This window comes from Megascapheus bottae, chromosome 26 (assembly GCF_031878675.1).
Source record: "Megascapheus bottae isolate mThoBot1 chromosome 26, mThoBot2.hap1, whole genome shotgun sequence".
NCBI classification, from domain to species: Eukaryota; Metazoa; Chordata; class Mammalia; order Rodentia; family Geomyidae; genus Megascapheus; species Megascapheus bottae.
In genome coordinates, this window is record NC_143534.1 from 19,984,629 (window position 1) to 20,004,556 (window position 19,928).

A 19,928-nucleotide genomic window follows, 5' to 3' on the forward strand; every position below is an offset into this window, starting at 1 on the left:
GTTGATTTTGTTGTGATCCAAAATATGCTACAGAATGAGTTTAAATTTTTTTTATCGTCTACATACTGTCCCTCATCGGTCTGGGTGTGTGTCTGAAGGATGGTAAGTTTAGGAAAGTTGCTTTGGAGTGGTGTGGGAACTGTGAGGAGCCCACTGACATATCATGGCTGTGAAGGTCAAGGGGACCACAGGCTCTGGAGCCTTTCCTGGACTCATGGCTATGGAGCATTTTTACCAAGTTGATACCTAAGGTGAAATCGTGGATGGTTTCAGGGAAGGTTGACCTAGAGAGTCATTAAAGTATGTGGTAAAATTGACAGTCGATCAGTAAGAACTAATGAATTCCTTCATTCCTTCTTCTGCAAATGCCATCAAAGATCTTGACTGCACAGAGGCATAGAGACACAGGCAGGACTGCACAAGACACCGAAAGTCACACACTGATGTCAGCCGCGGTCAGGCCCTAGTTCCCCCAGGATTCTTTTGCTTTAGATGAATCTCTATTTTTAGTCCAGGATGAAGGGTATTTATAGTTGCAGTTTTTCAGAGCTCAGACACAGTGCCAGGTATGTGGTTTGAACAATGGAGGACTTGCCTGATGAAGTGCCATGCCTTCTCAGGGTCCCCTGAGGCGATTTCCCTCTCACGACAAGCTCCTGGTGGCTTCCCAGATCCATTCCATCATTTTGATCCATGTGCCAAATTCCTGGGCTTGACACATGTAAAGAGATAATTCACAGGATCCCCGGCTTGTTTTGACTCTGTTTTGAAAGAAGTGCAATAAAACTTTACAGTATGACCAGTATGACTCAATGTTGTTTCTGGATTTGAAAATATTGTGGTTAGATGTGCTAATAATTTGCTTCGGAGCTGCTTTTACCAGGCAAGCCAGAGCCCTTCTTGCCAGCACATTGAAGCAAGGCTGGCAACGCATTCCCAGAGATACCCTCCTTATGCCAATGCATGCCAAGACCCAGGGAAAGTGGGTTTAGGAGTCACAACCAGGCATAGCCCCCATCTTTAGGTTCTAAACTGAAATAAGAACACTAGGTATTCTTCTGTTCTTGTTGGAAGCCATGGAAAATGCATTTTGGTGTTCTTTTTTTTTTTTTTTTGAAAAGCATCTGGTAGGATTAGAGTTTTCCAGAAATATTTAAATATCTTGCTCTTTCTCCTCAGCCATTACTTAGTATTCAATCCCTTCCTCCCTCTCTCTCTCTCTCTTTTTTTTTTTAAAGACCTCTTTTACCCCAATGGCATGCAGGGTCAAAGAGACTTAAGTTAATTGCAAGAAAATAATCTCCTTGTTTTGACAAGAAAAATCTTGGCTTCTCTGTGAGCTTTATTTTCTACAAATGATTTAGTATTCATCTCACAGAGAAAGGACCATTATAGATTGTAGGAGTCATCTTATCTCTTAAATAAAAGCTTTTATTTATGGAGTCAGCCCTGTGGCATATCTGAACTCTGCTGTTTAATTTCTTTCTCTGACTCTTCCTCCTTCTCTTCCTCTGTCTTTCTCCCTCCTTTCCTCCCTCCTCCCTCCTTTCCTTTCTTTTTTTCTTCCATCCATCCTTCCTTCTTTTTTCCTTCCTCTCTCTCTCCCTTCCTTCCTTCCTTTTCTTTTTCTCTTTTTCTTCTCCTATTTTCTCCTCTTTCTCTTCCTCTCCTTCTTTGTTTTTCCTCATATTTAAGTTCAGAGAGGAAGAATTTCCTTCAGAGCTTTAAGGATATTTGTGCAACTTGATCAGAGGCTGGTGATAGGCACAAAAAGCTGAAAATAATACTGGTGAAAGTTCCTTACCTGAAATCCTTGGCTAAGATACCACACAAGGGTCACTTATCATCCTGAGTGTTCTGTATGGTACTTCGTTGGAAATCTTTTTACTGAAATTGTTATCTTCTTTGAGTCTCTACGGCCCAGGATGGACACCTGATAGTGGGTAGTCTTAGAATGGTAGCAGTTGAATTGATGTCTTTGTGTCTGGTGTGATCTGCCCCCAGTGGGTCACAGGCACAATTTCACTAAGTGGTTTTGGGTATCTTCATGTATTGCCTTCAATCGTCTGTGGATATGCTTTTTGCTGGCAAGCTTCAGTGGGTGTGATTTATGGTATTGGGACTAAGAATCAACTTTAAGGCCTGTTACAAGGCTAGGTCGATGGTACAGTGGGGGCAACTCTGTAAACAGACATAGGGTTTCCCATTGGGGAAATTTCCTTGGCTAATAGAGAGTGGGGTCAAATGAAAAGGGTTGAGCTGCATTTGTTATGAATTCTGAATCCTTCATTGAAAACTGAAAAATCCACAACACACACACACACACACACATACACACACACACACACACACACACACGAAGGCAGTGAGTGTTTTGACAGGGTGGAGAATGAATGCATTCTAAATGGAGTATCACAGACTTTCCCAAAGTGACTGGGTGGGTATTTCATCTTTATGACCTCCACATTTTCACCCGAGAAATGCAATAAAATTTACTTCTCTACTAATTATCTATATCTATGAATATACTTAGACTCTTCTCCTTAACAGCTATTGTTGGATCTTACATCATGATTTTAATCTTATTCTCTTTATTGCAATAGCATATGTTTGTTTAACTGAAATTTCTTTCCTTTTCTGTTTTCTTGTTTTTGTGCTAGTACTGTGGATTACACTCAGAGCCTTAGTGTTTTCCACTCAAAGCTGGTGCCCTACCAACTTGAGCCACAGCTCCCATTCTGGTATTTGCTCATTCACTGGGGATGAGTGCTGATTTTTCTGCATAAAATGTCTTTGAGCTGCCATCTTCAGATCTCAGCTTCCTGAGTAGCTAAGATTACAGCCATGAGACACTAATGCCTAGCTTGTTTGCTGAAATTTCTGATGTTTCTATTTAACACACACACACACACCATTGAAATTCAATATGGTTCTGCCTGGCATCTAGAAATAGAGCCACATTATGATGGTATAAATGAGGTTAGGAAGCCCATCTGCATATCCAGAGTATGTTCATTATAATAAGTGCCTGTATAAAACGTCTTCTGTTTTTGTTTTGTTTTGTTTTGTTTTGTTTTTTAATTATGCTGGGCTTTTAGATGGCCCGGAACTGTTCACTGTTGAGACTTTCATTCTCCAGGTATTAAAGAGCTCATTGTCTTAGAGCGAGACCAATGGCTCTGAGCCTCCGTCTGTGCTGAGGAGCTGAGAAACTAGTACACCCTTGAGCTGGTGACTACCCTTCCTAGGCAGGAGACAACTTGCCCCTGAGCCATCTTGCTCTGTGGTTTGCCCCACAGCCTCTGATACTATCAGGATTCTTGTCAGAGTCTGTCTGGGTGATGGATGATTAATGAGCTGTAACTACAACTACCTTTGACAAGAAACAGTGCTGCCAGAGTTGAGGGAGGGGGGCTTGAATGGAGGATGAAGGGAACTGGTTTTATGTAGATTCTCATCCCCGTAAAAATATCTCAGGAAGTTCCCTTCGATGCAGCCAGTCTAACTGCGTGGATTTGAAATTTTCCGAGATAAAACATCTTTTTGTTTATATTTTTAACCATGGACAAGTTTTAAAGAGACTTTTAAAGGAGAAAGGCATAATTTTTTTTGTTTTCTTACACTTCTTCTCTTCCTCTTTCATCTCCTTTTTTTCTTTACCTTCCAATTTCTCATCTTCCTTTTTGATTTCCTTTTGCACTCAAGATTTCCATAGCACATGAGGCTTTTTTTTTGTTATTTTTGTTTATTAATCTTTTGTTTTGGGTTTTCTTTCTTTCTTTCTTTCCTTCTTTCTTTTTTTCTTTCTTTCCTTCTTTTCTTTTCTTTCTTTCTTTTTTTTTTGTAATTGCAGATGGTGTACTAGGATCCTGTATAAAAGAACATTCTCATGCATTTCTAACAACGGTGTCAGAAATGGTGAAAGAGGAAGCCTAGAAAAATGAAGCTTGCTTTGAAGAAGCTAATTGCAGAGATTTATTTGCTTTTTAACTTCTCCAGTGTTGGGCCCAGACAGCACATCGTTTGTTCCAATAGAGGGCTCTTCCCTATCCAATCAGATGGCAGCTCTCTTCCTTGCTGAAATTCAAGCTGGTGATATTTCTCTGCCAACATGAGCAATTACATTAGCCTTTTAATATGGACTTTTGTCCACTAAACGACTGACATAAAAGCTCTTGCGTTTGGAACAGGTTGTAAATAATCTGCCTGCCTGAGTATTTAACCTGCTGGCTGTAATTTTTCCTCAAGCGTTCAGCCTATCTACTTAAGTAGTAAGTCCAAATTATGTGCTGTATGTCCAGTTCAAGCCAAGGTTTGGCAGTGGTAATGTCTGCCTCAGATGATAACTCCAGGTGATCCCATTCCATCCCCTCTCCCCACTGTGGAGATGGTAGCATCCAGGGCAGCCAGGTGCCTTCCCCCACCCTCTCTCCTTTTCTGACATTTGCAGTGGCCATTCCTTGGCTCAGACAGACAGGGGAGGGGGCAAAGCCTGGGAAAGGGCTGATTTGCAAGGGGGCTGGGAATTCTTGTGCTTTGGCATGAACTACAAGGAGGCATTGGCATGAGCCAGAGCCAAGGTGTGATTACCACTTCCAGAGACTCTTGCCAAGAACTGATGAGAGCCAGGAGCAGCTGACTGGGACCTTGCCGTGACCTTTGACTGCACCCAGGAAAAGGAGTCATCTGTCTCTTATGTTCAGCAGATGAGAGTGGATTTCCCTCTGCTTCTCTCTCCCCACCCCCTCAACCTACCCCTGAAATGGCAAACTCACTCTCAGGATGGAAAAACCAAAGCACCACTTGAGCTGCATCTCTGTTGCATTGTAATCAGCTGCCAGATCAATAAACTGCGCCCTGAGCCTGGATTCCTCCAGACGGCGTCTGCTATAGATTCTTCCACTGGTCTCAGGCACATTGGCAGAGGCAGGCCCAGACTTGCAGCCAGCTTTTGCAGCCCAGCTCAGTCAGCCAAGCTCCAGGCCAGGCTATCCTTTTGATGGGTCAAAACCTCAAAAAAGTACATAGGGACATCTTGTTACCATCCACAAACAGAGGCAAGAAGGTTAGAAACACTAAGCAATCTTCCAAACAGGGAGGGGAGCCCCGGGCCACCATAGAAGTGAGACAGGGCCACCATCTTACATATCTACCATTCAAGCAGAGTTCTTCTACTACTGAGAAATACCCAGGATGCCCTGGCATGCATTTACTTGGCCCCTCCTCCATGTTTGATTCATAAAATGTGTTTATTAACATGTCTGGTAGGATAGTTGGCTACCCTGAGAGACATCATGACCCAGTACCCCATTTATTATGAGGGGGTTCATGTCTTATCCAGTGGCAAAGTCTTCCCTGATGACCTTAGCATTGATGCTATGCCTGGCTGTGCAGGGTGCCATATTTACTCCATTTCCTTATTTCTGAGCACCGTTCCCCCAACTTCAAGTACTTGGGCTCTTTATTTTGGCGTGATTCCTTTCCGGAGTCTCCCAACCTCTTCCACTCCTTCTCTTCTTTCCAAAACTACTATTAAACGGCTGTCCAATTGGCACAAATTTACCAGCCTCCCCTCCCCTCTGTTCCAATGCTCTCGCCTTATCTTGATTCTAATTGAAACCTCAAATTGAAATGTCCCCAGGACATGAGAATGGGATGGAATGTGGCGTGCATGCTGGAGTTAGCAGCCAAACTCCTAAAGATAATTAGCACTGATCTATGCACAACTTCTATCACTCTTGCTTTCTGGAGCCTTTGTCCTGAGTCTAAACTGGAGGAAGTTGAAAGAAACTCGTTTGCATTTTTTTTTGTTTCTCAGTTCATTCACTTATCATTAGATATGTTCTCACTACATAGTTCAGGCTGGTCTTGAACTTCAGATCCTCCTGCATCTGCCACCTCAATGCTGAGATTGCAGGTGTGGTTATTGTACCTGGCTGTTTTCGTATCGTCATTAAAAAAAATCACCACTTTGAAGCGATTTCTGCAAATGAAACACCATTCATGGTTCCGTATAGAAACTCACAGGTACTATATGTCTTCCCTCATTGAGAATTATTCACTAGACTCATTAGCACAGGGGATTCAGTATTTGAGTTTCTGTGATATTCTCACAGTAGTCACCATAGAATGGACACTTAGAGACAAATTCCATTTTGTAGCAGGAATCTTCTGATGGCCTCCTTGGAGAAATTGACTTGGAATCCAGGGTCTCCACTTACATCAAAGGGAACCCTGTGAGCAGAGGAACCTAGAACACATGTCTAATCCTTGCCTCCCCTAGGTCATGGGTCTGTATAGCCTTTCTATGAGGAGCAGTTGAGGATGATAAGAAACCATCTCCACTTTCCAATCAGGACTGTGGGCATAGATACCCTACCTCACCCTCACTGGACAGATTCATGTGGTCTATCTTTCAGAGCAATACCCTGACAAGTTCCCAATTTCACCTCTTTCTATCCTCCTTCTCTAGAGAAATGATTTTTAAAATGGCTTCTGAGAACTACGACCATATATTGGCCTTCATGATTAGACTGTATTTTGCTTACAAAGTCTCAGGGATGCATTTATATGATGAGTATCTTTTTGTCCCTGGAGGGAGCCAACCATCTTTGGAGGGAGGGACTGTGTATCTGTGGGTGTCAAGACACCCAGATAGATTTATCAGGAAACCATTAGCTCCAAGGGCTTCTGGCAGCAAGTTAAAGTTAGCTTCTGGTGCCAATAAAAGAAAATCAACAGCAACCCTAAAACTCCACTAGTAATATGGTGCTACATCCTTCATTCATCCAAACTAAAGTTTCTCATCCTCAATTTTATTGGCATCTTGGTCTGGTTAGATTTGCTGGGTGAGAGAGTAGAGGCTGTCCTGAGCATTGCAGATTTTGGAGTATCTGTACCTTCTGTCACTCGATCCCAGTCTTAACAACCCAAAGTACCTCTAGCCATTTCCAAATGTGCCCTCTGGGCTCACTGCATCTTCTTTAATTGAGAAGGGGTCTGTTTTTTAGAGTAAGGATTCATGTTTAGTCCTTTAGCCAATACTGTAAGGTCATGTCCATTTGTTTAGAGCACGCAGCACGTTTCATTCCCAAGGAATCTAATGAAAGAAATGACAATAGGTCAGTGTTGAGAATGCATCAAGTATTGATCACCACTCCCTAGTCTAAGCATAATGATTGGAGCATTTCATTAAAGGCTTATGGGTAAAAATAGAATGCCATCACACACTTTTCTATTGGATTATTTGCTGTTTTTTTTTGTATGTGTGTGTTTTCTTGTTTTAGTGTTCTGTGTTCTTTTTCTTTCTCCATTTTTTCTTTGCTATTCAAGGCTTTTCTTCATATTCTCTCTTTACATCATTAGTTTCATTCCTAGATATACTGAAGATGGCTTTTCAAATCATTCAAACCCTCCATTCCCAGAACACTTCCCTGGCAGCCCGCATGCGCAGGCGCAGGAGCAGTCCAGTCTGCTACTTGGCTCTCGCCGTTGATGGAACTTTTGATTGCCAGGCGTGTAGATGGTCAGGAGCTAGAGTTGGCAGAAAAAATGACTGTTTTTAGTGGTTTCTCTCTCCCCTGAATTACTTTTCTTTTAGAAATAACTTTTTAAGCATAAGCCCTACATTTTGTGCCAAGCCACAAAGTTGAATTTTAGCATTTTGGGGTAGGCTAGTTTAATTTATTTTTACCTTGTCTTCTTTAGTGGGCAGTCAGGAGTGCAGCACGGGGAACTTGGCATTGTGCTTTCATGATAGAGGTGAGTACAAAGAAATAAAATAGGTTAAAGTCTTTTTTGTCAAACCCAAGGCATAGTTTTCTTTACAGCACTCATGTTTATTTCAAACGGATGCTATCCCTCAAAATATATTTTAAATCATGAGTCTGTCCATAAGCTAACATAGGGAAAAGTGTAACTATCACATTGTGTGTGTGTGTGTGTGTGTGTGTGTGTGTGTGTGTGTGTGTGTGTGTAAACCAGTACTGGGGCTTGAACTCAGGGACTGAGTGTTGTCCTTTAGCTTTGTCACTCAAGGCTAACATACTCCACTTCTTGAGTTACAGCTCCATTCCAGATATTTTTTTTTAAAGTTTGGTGGTGTTTAAGTGGAGTTAGAGTCTCACAGATTTTCCTGCCTGGGCTGTCTTTGAACTGTGATCCTTAGATCTCAATCTCTTGAGTAGTTTGGATTACAGAAGTGAGCCACCAATACACAATTATCTTACCATTTTAAAAGTAAAACCCTAATATCTTCCTTGGTCACTTTTTGTACAAATACAATGATATAAATATATATATATTTAAAAAACGAGGTTTTAAAAGATCACTACAAGCGACTTAAAGAGATGAAGCAGTCTATGAAAATAATCACTTGGGGCCGGGAGTTTGGCCTAGCGGTTGAAGTGCTTGCCTAGCATGCATGAAGACCCGGGTTCGATTCCTCGGTACCACATACATAGAAAAAAGCCAGAAGTGGTGCTGAGGCTCAAGTGGTAGAGCTCTAGCCTTGAGAAAGTCCAAGGACAGTGCTCAGGCCCTGAGCTCAAGCCCAGGACTGGCAAAAAAAAAAAAAAAAAAAGAAAATAATCACTCAAGGTCCAAGAACACCATAACTAAATGCATATTTACAAATTTTATTTTAAATTACAAATCTATGGTCTTATAGATGAATTTCAAAAACCTTACAGAATCTCTTGCTATCATAGGGTCATAAGCTAGTCATTTGGTTTCTGTGTTTGTGTGTGTGTGCGCATGTTCACACTCATATGCATACACACATGCATTCGTATTGGGCTGTAACTCAGGCATTATTCCTGAACTTATTTGCTCAAGGCTGCAATTCTACCACTTGAACTGCTACTCTATTTCCGACTTGTTGCTGGTTGAAAGTCTCACAGACTTTCCTACATGAGCTGGCTTCGAACCATGATCTTCAGATCTCAGTCCCTTGATTAGGTAGTATTACAGATGTGAACAACTGGCTCCTGGCTCCAGTGAATTTCTGCCTTTCACTATTGTACTTAAAGAGAGAATCCAGAAGCAAGTCCCAAGAGAAATTGCACTGAAGAATGGTTAAGTAGATTCTCTCAGATGAAACGAGATGTCTGGAATAACATTTACATCAACACCACAGGACACTTATGGCCTTCTGGTAATCAGGAGTGACATGGAAGGATGAGTAAATTTGGGGCCATTTGACTTCTATTACTCTAGGTCCTTGTACTGCTGTCCAGGCTGTAAAGTGAACATTATGATGGAGAGAGTCCTGGAGTTATGTGGAAACAAAGGCAGCCTGGATTGTGTGAATAATTCCCTTCAGATAAGATCCCATTGACAAAGGCCGATGGTAGCCAGGGTTCTAAAGCCTGCATGGCTGGAAAACTTCCTTGTTTGAGTTTGCAGTGTCTTTGGGTTTGAAAACTACACAAGATATCTAGCTGTGAGACTTTTGTCACCATCGATTCTGATCCTGAGCGCCGTGGATCTCACAGACCGAGCTTTTAATTCTGAGTCTGCCTCTTAGCTACATATTGTTCTCAGCAGTAAAACCCAAAGAATGCTAGGGAATATTTAACAAAACTTCTAGGCAGATCCAATGTCTGAAAAGTACTGAACAGTACCACTGTTTTCTTTTGTATTTGTTTGGGACAGAATCTCTCTAGGCTGGCCTAGAACTCTCTATCCTGCCCAACTTCCTGAATGCTGAGATTACAGGCATGCCCCACCACACCCTGCAGCATTACTGTTCAAAAGAGCAACGCTTTATTATTTGTACAGGAGGATCTGCTCTTAGTGCTGTTCCCCTACTAGTTGACTTTTTCCAAGATTCTTTCAAAAGTGCATTTATTCTAATAACCTCTGTGGAACTGACAAGACCAGGGCACACAGACTACATAGCTCATGGCTTTACAGATCCAATACAGAACAGATATGGCTATCCCTGGGACTAATCCACGAATTACCAGCCTTGCCTGCAGTTAACATGGCACTGCACGAACAAAGGCAAGAGACTCGTGTGAAAATCATGCCTGAAAATCTGTTCTTTCTGTCTTCCTTAGAGGACTGTCTCTGCTGTCTGGCTATTAAATATCACAAGGGGGTTCTCAGGGAAGTAGAAGGAAGAGGTCAGCAGGGTTGGGGAGGCAGAGAATGGAAAGAAGAGACATGAAAGTGCCTTATCAACGTGTCTCATCCAGGCAGCCAGGAGATTGGCTGGAGCCATGAAACAATATTTATCTTGCATGCCACTGACCAAGTTCATTTTCCTTTGATCTATTTCTCCTCTGCAGAACTTGTCTTTATTCTTTTTTTTTTAAAGTTTTAATTCCTTCTGCCTAGAGGGCAACAAACAAGTAAGGCACTTAGTGGTGAATTTAAAAAAAAAATTAAAAAGATGAAATATGCCCACAATACTCTGAATCTCTCCATCCTTATTCCCAGATTTCTTCTTTAAATTTACTTTTTCACACTAAGCCCAGCTTGAGGCATCTCATAGGGTCCCAGTTAGTCTCCTCTCAAATCAGGAATGCATATACTAAACACACAAGGACAATCTAAATTCAGACTATGGTTCTTATTTAAAGCACTTGGTCAGATGTATGCATAAAGTCCCAGCAGTAGAGAGGCTGAGGAAGGTGGACTCGGAGCTTCTGGACAGCCTGGGCTACACACGTGGTTTTACTGTGGGCCACTGAGATGATGCACAAATCATATGATTTTGTCTCAAAAATAGTATTAAGAATACTATTAAGAATAGTATTAAGTTATGAAACCCAGTGCAAGAAAGCATCATCTCTCCATGGAATCAACATTAAATAGCCTAATATAAGAAGCAATAATCTGAACCTTTTGGGAATGTAGGTATGATAACACAAATGGGACATTTTCATACCATAAAACTTTCTTAATTAATAAAATTATTTAAAATATGATGTAGAATTGACATTGTGCTGCATGAGTAAGGCACATGCAAAACATAAATGAATTTCATCTTAAAAAAATTGTATTTTAGGGGCCGGGAGTTTGGCCTAATGGTAGAGTGCTTGCCTAGCATGCACAAAGATCCAGGCTCGATTCCTCGGTACCACATACATAGAAAAAAATATTGTGAATAGTGCAGAGATGAACATAGCTGAGCAGGTTTCCTTATCATATCTTGGGTTATGATGTTCAGGGTAGATGCCCAGAAGTGGTATGGCAGGATCGTAGGGAAGGTCTGTTTTCAGTTCTTTAAGAAACCTCCACACTGCTTTCCAGAGTGACTGAACTAGTTTACAATCCCACCAGCAGTGCAGCAGCGTTCCTTTTTCTCAACCCTGCCAGCATCTGTCATTGTCTGAGTTCAAATCTTGGCCATTCTTGTTGGGGTAAGGTGGTATCTTTTTGTTGTTTTTATTTGCATTTCCTTTATGACCATGGATGATGAACATTTTCTTACATGCTTTTCTGTCATTTTAATCTCTTCTTCTGGTAAGTCTCTCTTTAGTTCCCTTGCCCATTTAGTGAATGGTTTGTTGGGTTTGGGGGGGGATTAGTTTCTTGAGTTCCCTGTAGATACTGGATATTAAGCATTTGTCAGATGTATTGTTGGTGAATATCTTTTCCCAGTTGGTTGGTTGTCTCTCTACTTTTGTGGCTATGCATTTATCTATGCAGAAACTTTTTATTTTTAGGTACTTCCATTTATCAAGTCTCTCTCCTATCTGTTGTGACCTTGGGATTCCGTTCAGGAATCTTTTGCCTGTGCCTATGGGTTCCAGTGTCTCTCCTACTCATGTAGCAGTTTCACGGTTTCCGGTCTGACATTGAGGTCTTGGATTCACTTTGAGTTAATGCTTGTGCATGGCGAAAGGCTAAGGTCAATTTTTAGTTTTCTGCATGTGGCTGCCCAGTTTTGCCAGCACCAATAATTGATAGACTGTCTTTGTTCCACTGTATATCTTTGGCTCCTTTGTCAAATACAAGTTGACTATAGGTATGAGGTTCTATTTCTGGATCTTCTATTCTGTTCCATTGATATTCAAGTTTATTTTTGTGCCAATACCATGCTGTTTTTGTTATTATGGCTCTATAGTAGAGTTTGATGTCTGGTATTGTAATACTACCAGCATTGCTCTTTTTGCCTAGAATTGTTTTGGCTATTCTGGGTCTTTTCTTGTTCCATATGAACCTTTGGACTGTATCTTCTATTTCAGTAAAGAATGTCTTTGGGATTTTGATGGGGATTGCATTGAATTTATATATCAATTTTGACAGTATAGCCATTTTCACTATGTTGGTTCTCCCTAATCATGAGCATTTCCTAGTGTCCTCTTTAATTTCTTTTGTTACGCTTTTATAGTTTTCATTGAATAATTCCTTTACATCTGTGGTTAAGTTTATTCCTAAGTATTTTATTCTTTTGGGGGCTAGTGCGAATGGGACCATTTTCTTGATTTGGCCTTCTGTTTGTGCATTGTTGGTGTGCAAGAAGGCTACTGACTTCTGAAGGCTAATTTTGTATCCTGCCACTTTGCTAAAGTAGTTTATTAATTCTAGGAGTTTGAGAGTGGAGCTTATTGGGTCACTCAAGTAGAAAAAATATTCCAATTTTTAAAAAAATTTATTGAAGAATTGATTGATTTTTACATAATATTTCAAATGTCATGTTTAACAAACAAGTATTCAAGAGGGGAATCTCTATATACAATCACTGGCACATAGATTTTAGAACACAATTAAAATTAAGCTGAGGGTTTATATGTCATAGATACATACTAAAATTTGTAATAAAACATTATGTCTTTAGAGTACATATTAAAAACATTTTAAAATTTGGTGGGGCTGGTAGCTCACATCTATAATCCCAGATATTCAGGAGGGTAAGATCTAAGGAATGCAATTCAAAGCCATTTGGAACAAGAAAGTCTATGAGACTCTTATTGCCAATTAACTCCCTAAAAGAAGATAGAAGTGGAGCTGTGGCTCAAGTGATAGAACACTAGTCTTGAGCAAAAAGCTAAGGGACAGTGCCTAGGTTCTGAGTTCATGGTCCCAGTACTTGCACAACCAAACCAATCTATACCAAATTTTTTTTAAATCCCAAATTTTTATTTATCCTAAGTTCTTAGAATAATGGTTACTTCATCTATATGATTCTTACGTGAAGTACAATTATTTTAAATACAATACTCTACTAGTTATACGATTTACATTCTTCTGGGTGATTTTTGGTACTACACTGTTGGATTTCAGTGTGTTGTATACCCATCTTCAGCACAATTCCAGTAGCTGATTCCCCTGAATTGGCCAGGAGTTGTAACTGAACAAATGAACCTTCTGTGATTACAACCACTTCTTTCCCAAACTCACATAGCTAGGGTTTCTCAGATAAAAGTCAAGCAAATCTGTCTGTCACCTAGGTGTACACAGGTCATGAATGCTTTTTATTTTTAGGTTCCTTCAGAGATTTTTTTTTATCTCAAGAAAATGTTTTTGCTTTTCAATTCTCTAAAGGTGTTTCTTGATATTTTAGACATGGGAAAGTAGTAGAGATAGGATTTGAAAGAAAGAAAACAAAAATGTAAAGAGGATTCCTCAGCCAGTCCCTCCAAATGAGGTCATTTATGTCATGAGGAAAATGCCCAGAGGGATTGAAAGGAACATAAGGGATTCTCTGTGGGTTTAGATCACCAGCAGACTGAATCTGTTTGTTTAAAACAGGCCTAAAGCCCCTCAGAAACACAGCTCTGAATTCCTGGAGTGCTTAGACAGAAGCTGGAGATCGTCACAAACAATCTCAGAGGGACAGACTACAAGCTGGATTATAGCCAGGGCACCTGCTCGTTTGAAAATGTTTCATCTTTTTTTTTTCCTTTTTGTGCCAGTCCTGGGATCTTGAACTCATGGTCACTGCCCTTGAGTTTCTTTAATCAAGGCTAACACTCTATTACTTGGGCCACAGCTCCATTTCTTTTTGTGCTGGTTAATTGAAGAGTCTCATAGACTTTTCTGTCCAGTCTAGCTTTGAACCTCAGTCCTCAGATGTCAGTCTCCTGAGTAGCTAGGATTACAGGTGCGAGCCACCAGTGAGTGACTAGTAAATGGCCCATTTTGATGTTGCTCTGTGTATATTGTAGCTCTAACAGATGGGTCAGTGGTCAGAGCAGTGTGTCCTTTCTGGTTCAGCCACTGATTAGAATGCTGTGATTGAGTGGTAATATTATGAGAGAAACAAAGTAATGGAGCTGGAATTTGGCCCCTACTCCTAGAACAAGATCAACAAGATTACTCTAGCCCACTGTGCCTTTGACTTTTTTGTACTTGCAAAACAGATATCCCAAGACATATATCCCTTGGGCTCCTTGAGCACACGAATGAGAAAGTAGCAAGTTCAAACTAATGTGACACCTGGTCCAGGTTGTATTGGCTGCTGCCTTTCTTGGGATCCCTCTCTGGGATTCAATATTCTGCTAATATTGGGCACCTACATTTCAACCCGCTTATTAAATTTGTATCTTCTAGACTGGAGTCTATCAACTTTTAATGGTCACAAAAAGGAGCCTCATATAAACTGGCCTCTGGTGTCATACTATGGTCCACTGAGACAATGCGCAGATAATGTCCTGTCCACCTAAATGACCCTTCTGGAAGGAGCCTTGTAATCCAATTGTATCCCCACTCTGCCCTCTCTCTCAGTAGGAAGTAGCCTGGCTCAATCATTGCTCCTGTTCACTAACTGCAGTCAGGGTTCCCGTCCAAGAGAGAGGAAGGAGGGAAAGAAAGGGTAGGTAGGTAGGGATAAAAAAAAAGTGACCGACATAACATGTAGCAAATAATATATGACCTATCATGGCACTTCTTATTCCAATAGCACCTTAGGTTTCTGCACAAATGCTTCCTTTTCACATAATTACCACGGTTTCTGATCAATTGATAGAGCCAGGGTACAGGTGAATGAGCCATCAAACTATCAGCACAAAGCCAATGGGAAGAGATTCAGCAGGATTCCCAGACTTTAAAAAACACCAGGCAAGAGGACTCCACTGAATTCCTCTTTGGAATTCTCCACTTAGAGTCCCTTTCTTTATGTTCCTTGAGCCTTCAAATAAATTCTCCATCTGCCTTGAGAGAAAGAGGAAGAAAAGGAGGAGGAGGAGGAGGTGGAGGAGGAAGAAGAGGAGGAGGAGGAGGAGGACGAAGAGGAGGAGGAAAAGAAGAAGACAACTACAATGAAGAGAGGAGGAGAGGAGGCATGTAAATCACTTTGTATAGTACTGGCAAGTGGAGAGGCACAGAATAAATCCATTATGATCATGGCTGTTACAATAATTTCTACTACATTTGTCAACAAGCAGATACTACAAATGTTCTTGGCATCTAGTATTTTCTGCAGACATACGTTTTTAAGTCAGTTTGATTGTGCTAAGTAGATGCAGAGAGCTCTGTCTTCAACTTCATCTGCAAGCTTTCTCTGGGCTCTTGAAACAAGATCTTTGCCAAGCACTTTCTTGGAAGGTAAAAATCTCACAAGGATGAATCAACAGACATGCTCATGGCTGACCATTGCTCAAGCCAGAACCTTCACTTCATGCCTCTATTTAAGATCAGCAGCTCTAAATCGTTGCATGGGACTGTCTTAGCTGCCTCAAAAAGTCAGCGACATTTACTTAGGTGTGAGTGAATTGCTCTCTGCCAGATTAGACAAAGGAATATTGGGCTCTCTACAAATGTTGGAAGAGAGCACTGTTTTCTTGTGAGTCTTTGTAGCACTGAGCACAAACCATGTATGAGCCCTGCTGACAAAGTGGAGTAGGTTCTGAGAATGGAAACAACTTTGGTTATCCCATCAAATCCCTAGAGAAGCAGGAATCAGGCATAATCGATGGTGGCAGCCTGAAAATGGAGCTTCCTGTTGTCTTCCCACTGCTGCTTTCCAGGGGGAATCTAAAGAGGGCATGAGCGAAAAGAGGAAACTTCCAGCAACCAGTTGCTGGTGATGGGCTCAAAATCTGATAGACCTAACTAAAACATGAGACCATCAGACAGCTCGAGAGAGAACTGGAGAGTCTTTGGGATGCAAACTCATGGATGAACTCATGTTGTGAGCTTAACCAACGTCAGTGTGGTACTGATGCTATATGTCCAGGCTGGGAGGAAGAGGTCTCATCCATAGAGTGAGAGTGGAAAGCAGGACCGTCCTTTCAGTAAATGTAGTTAAGCTAAAAAAAATAAATTCCTTCCTTCGGGTTATATTGAGGCCTAGACCTTTTGCTGACATCTGGCCCAGTAATTTGCTTCCCTCTTTGCTGGCATTCACGCTGGTGAAGTCAGCAACATAAAGGTGCTTTGGAAAAAGCAAAACAAAATTAAAAAGGAAATACCAGAGAAGTTACAGCATGAAGCCTAAGATTTCTAAAACTAGCTCTAAAAACTTTCTTGGTTATACTGGTGACCTAGACCTGAAGTTTCTTTTCATTTGTGTTGGTTTGTTTGTTTTCTTCATAGTATTATGGGTTTTAAGATGGGACCTAGTAACTAAGATTCTAAATTGGAGATAAATTAGGCATACTGGGAAGTCAGCTGAGAGTCTCCCTTCTCTGCAGGAATGTGGGGAAACTGCATGCAGACTTGGAGCAAAAGGTGTCAGACAATTGGCTTTCAAGCTCCAATCTGCTGCTTATTAGCAAATTGACTTGAGTAAATTTTACTGATGCTGCTGTGACTCAGCTCCCTCCTGGGGAGAGTGATCTAGTACTTTGCTTTCCTTAATGCTCAAGAGCTCAGGCTCTGAGTTCGATTTGTGGTTCTAGCTCCATTGCTTATAGCTGGGTGATGCCTAGAGCTTCAGTTTATGGCCATAATAATCCTCATAATTAAGGGTTGCTACTGGATTCATTGTGATTGTACTCATAACATGCCCCAACATATGAGGGGAAGATGGCAGACATTATTAGCTTTCTGTTGTTATTATTGTTTTGTTGTTGTGGCTTCTTTTTTTTTCCAGTTCTGAGTTCTAGACTTGAGTTTTCACATTTCCTAGGTAGGAGCTCTTCCACTTGAGCCCTTATTCTTTCTTACTTTAGTTATTGTTCAGATAGGGTTTTTCTCTCTGCTTTGTTTTCATTTTTGCCTGGAGCCAAACAAACAGACCCTGATTCTTCTATCTCCATCTCCTGAGTAGCTGGGATCTCCCATGTGTATACTCAGCTTGGTTTTAGGGCTCATTAGCTTTTTTGCCTAGGCTTTTCTCAAACTGTGATCCTCTTATTTTTGCCCCTGGAAAGGCTGAGATTACAGAGAGATGACATTATGCTCTGCCCAGATGTTAGCTCTATATTATGCATTACACACATATAACATATAATAGTGCTGAGGACATTGACCTCTGCCATCTCCTGCCCATAGTCTCCTCCAGTATAATTAAAATCTCTAGCTTCTCTTCAAGCTGGCAGAATCACCACTGCTTATTTCATCACTAGGAATTCTTCCTACTTTTTTTTTTTGTCTGTCATGGAGCTTGAACTCAGGGCCTGGGTGCTGTCCTTGAGCTCTTCAGCCCAAGGCTACCACCCTACGCCTTGAGCCACAGCCCCACTTCCCATTTTTCTAGTGGTTAATTGGAGATAAGAGTCTGATGTTCTTTAGTGCCCGGCTGGCTTTGAACCACAATTCTCAGATCTCAGCTTCCTGAGTAGCTATGATTATAGGCATGAGCCACCGTGCCTGGCTTCTTACTTTCTTACACATCAGTTAAGACCAATCCAAAAGCATTTATCTAGAAAGTACATAGGAATGGACATTAGTGATGATTTATTTGGGTGAAGAAACCAAATCTCTGGGAACAAATGCTATGTCCACTGCTGATGTAGTCAGCAAATTACTGTTGTGTCCTGGGCTATTTCGAGGTCTACGCAGTGCCTCTTTCCTGCTGGATGGGAAATCTGACGGAATTGTGTCATGCTACGGTTGTTAAAACAAACCCCAAACCATGTGACTGAATTTAAGGACAAATAGCCAGACTCATTTATTTATTATAACTCACTCCACATCGTAAGAATTACGTTTAGGATTTTGAAATTAGGTCAGACAGTAATGTATCTCCTTCATTATAAACATCCATGGAAGATTTATTGTTTTCAATCAAGTTTGATTGTATTTTGAAAATACTATCTTAGAATGCCTACAACACTTCCATCAGGAAGCTCTGTTTCTATGAATGCTGGTAGAAGTTTGCATTGGATATCTTTGTGTATTAGTGTCCATGGTGATAATTAAGAAATGGCCAAGCTCTGGTGGCTCACTTAGGAGAATGAGATCTGAGGATTGCCATTAGAAGCCAGCTCAGGCAGGAAATCCTGTGAGGCTTGTATCTACAATTAACCACCAAAAAAAAATTGGAAGTGGGGTTGTGGCTCAAGTGGTAGAGTACAAAAGCTCAGGAATAGCACCCAAGCTCTGAGTTTAAGCCCAGGACTAGCACAAAACCAAAACAAACCAAACAAACAAGTAAACAAAACAAAACTAGAATGAATGGGCAACTGGTCAACTTGTTCAATGGCTTTAAGAGCTTTTCTGATAGTAAGTGGAAGTCAACTTTTCTGGTAGTGTTCTGAAACTACCTTAACCTTGATCTTATCATGTGATCGTATTCCATCCAGGCAGACACCGCCATTCCAAGAACCAAGGTCCTTCTCATGTTCTCTGATGTAGACCCAAGCACATTCATGCTTCTCTTTCAGGACATGTCCATGACGCAGAGCACTTAGTGTTGGAATGAATGCCTCTCTCTGCATCTAGTTGCGTTCTGGAGCCCAAATGGCTGACTGAGAGCTCTGAGTCAGCATGTCGTGTGCACAGTGCTCCTGCTCCTGTCTATTCTGGGGTGCTTCATTGAGGTAGGAGACTTACCTTGGCTGAGTTCTGATATCCTAGGTTAGTGCTTCATTCTCCCAAATGAGAAATCATATATTCATGACAAATTATTCAAACAGTATGGAAAAATGCATTTTTCAAAAACTTCTAACGTACTTACTTGAATTTTAGTGATATCCACTGTTAACAGGTTGAATATAAATTTTTGTGGGCTGAAATTTATTTATCTAAACCATTTTTGCTACTACTACATGTTAACGCTTGAGTCATGCCTCTGATGGCTTTTCAGTGTGCACACACAACTCAACAAAAGTGAAAGTTTGCTGATTATCTTTTGTAGTAGTTTTTTCCTCTTGAAAAATGGGAACCTAAGATAATGTTATTACTTTAAAATATTGTGTGTGTGTGTGTGTGTGTGTGTGTAATACCCTCTCTCAGTTATTTCTAGATATTTTACTTTAATTAATAATGTTCTGATTGATGACTATCCTTCTAAATACATTCCTGTAATTTTTCTCAGGTCAAAGAGCCACACATTTAAACTAGATACATTAGCAAATTACCCTCTGGAATGTCTCTAGAAATTTCTACTGTCACTAAAAATTCATTCAAGACACAATCATAGGATTTTTCCTTCTAAAAATTACACTATGATATTAGGAAAGGAATAGGTGAAAGAAGAGATGTAGTTTTTTCCATATAGGTCTCTAATTCTTCATTCTTCATTCTTCTCACTTTCAGTTTGGAAATCTGGCATGACTTTGCTGAAGACAAAATGAATTATCACTATATGAATTATGACCATCTAATTCTTTACCATGGATGAGTAAAAACTGAAAGATACTGTTAGAGCATAAAATAATCAAAATAAAGAAAAATATGGAAAAAGAAAAAGGGAGATTTCACGTAAGAGCATTTTCTTTTGTTTTGGGATGCTCTGGAGGCAGGAACTTCACTGTGGCATCAATATACATGTTCAAACAATGTTTTATTATATCTTGGAGGTTCTGGATGACACTGTAATAACCTAGTCTGCTTTCCATAATGTGATACTATAGTGACACACAAACATT

General features: G+C 40.6%; 1 long non-coding RNA gene across 1 annotated transcript in view; it reads left to right on the forward strand.

Moving 5' to 3' along the window:
* The window catches only part of LOC150046046 (uncharacterized), a 39,432-nt gene extending 19,770 nt beyond the window's left edge, over nt 1–19,662 (forward strand). The window contains exon 4 of the long non-coding RNA XR_016532672.1: nt 19,597–19,662. This is a non-coding gene — a long non-coding RNA (uncharacterized LOC150046046). The remainder of the gene's footprint in view (nt 1–19,596) is intronic.
* Nucleotides 19,663–19,928: the final 266 nt, after the last annotated feature.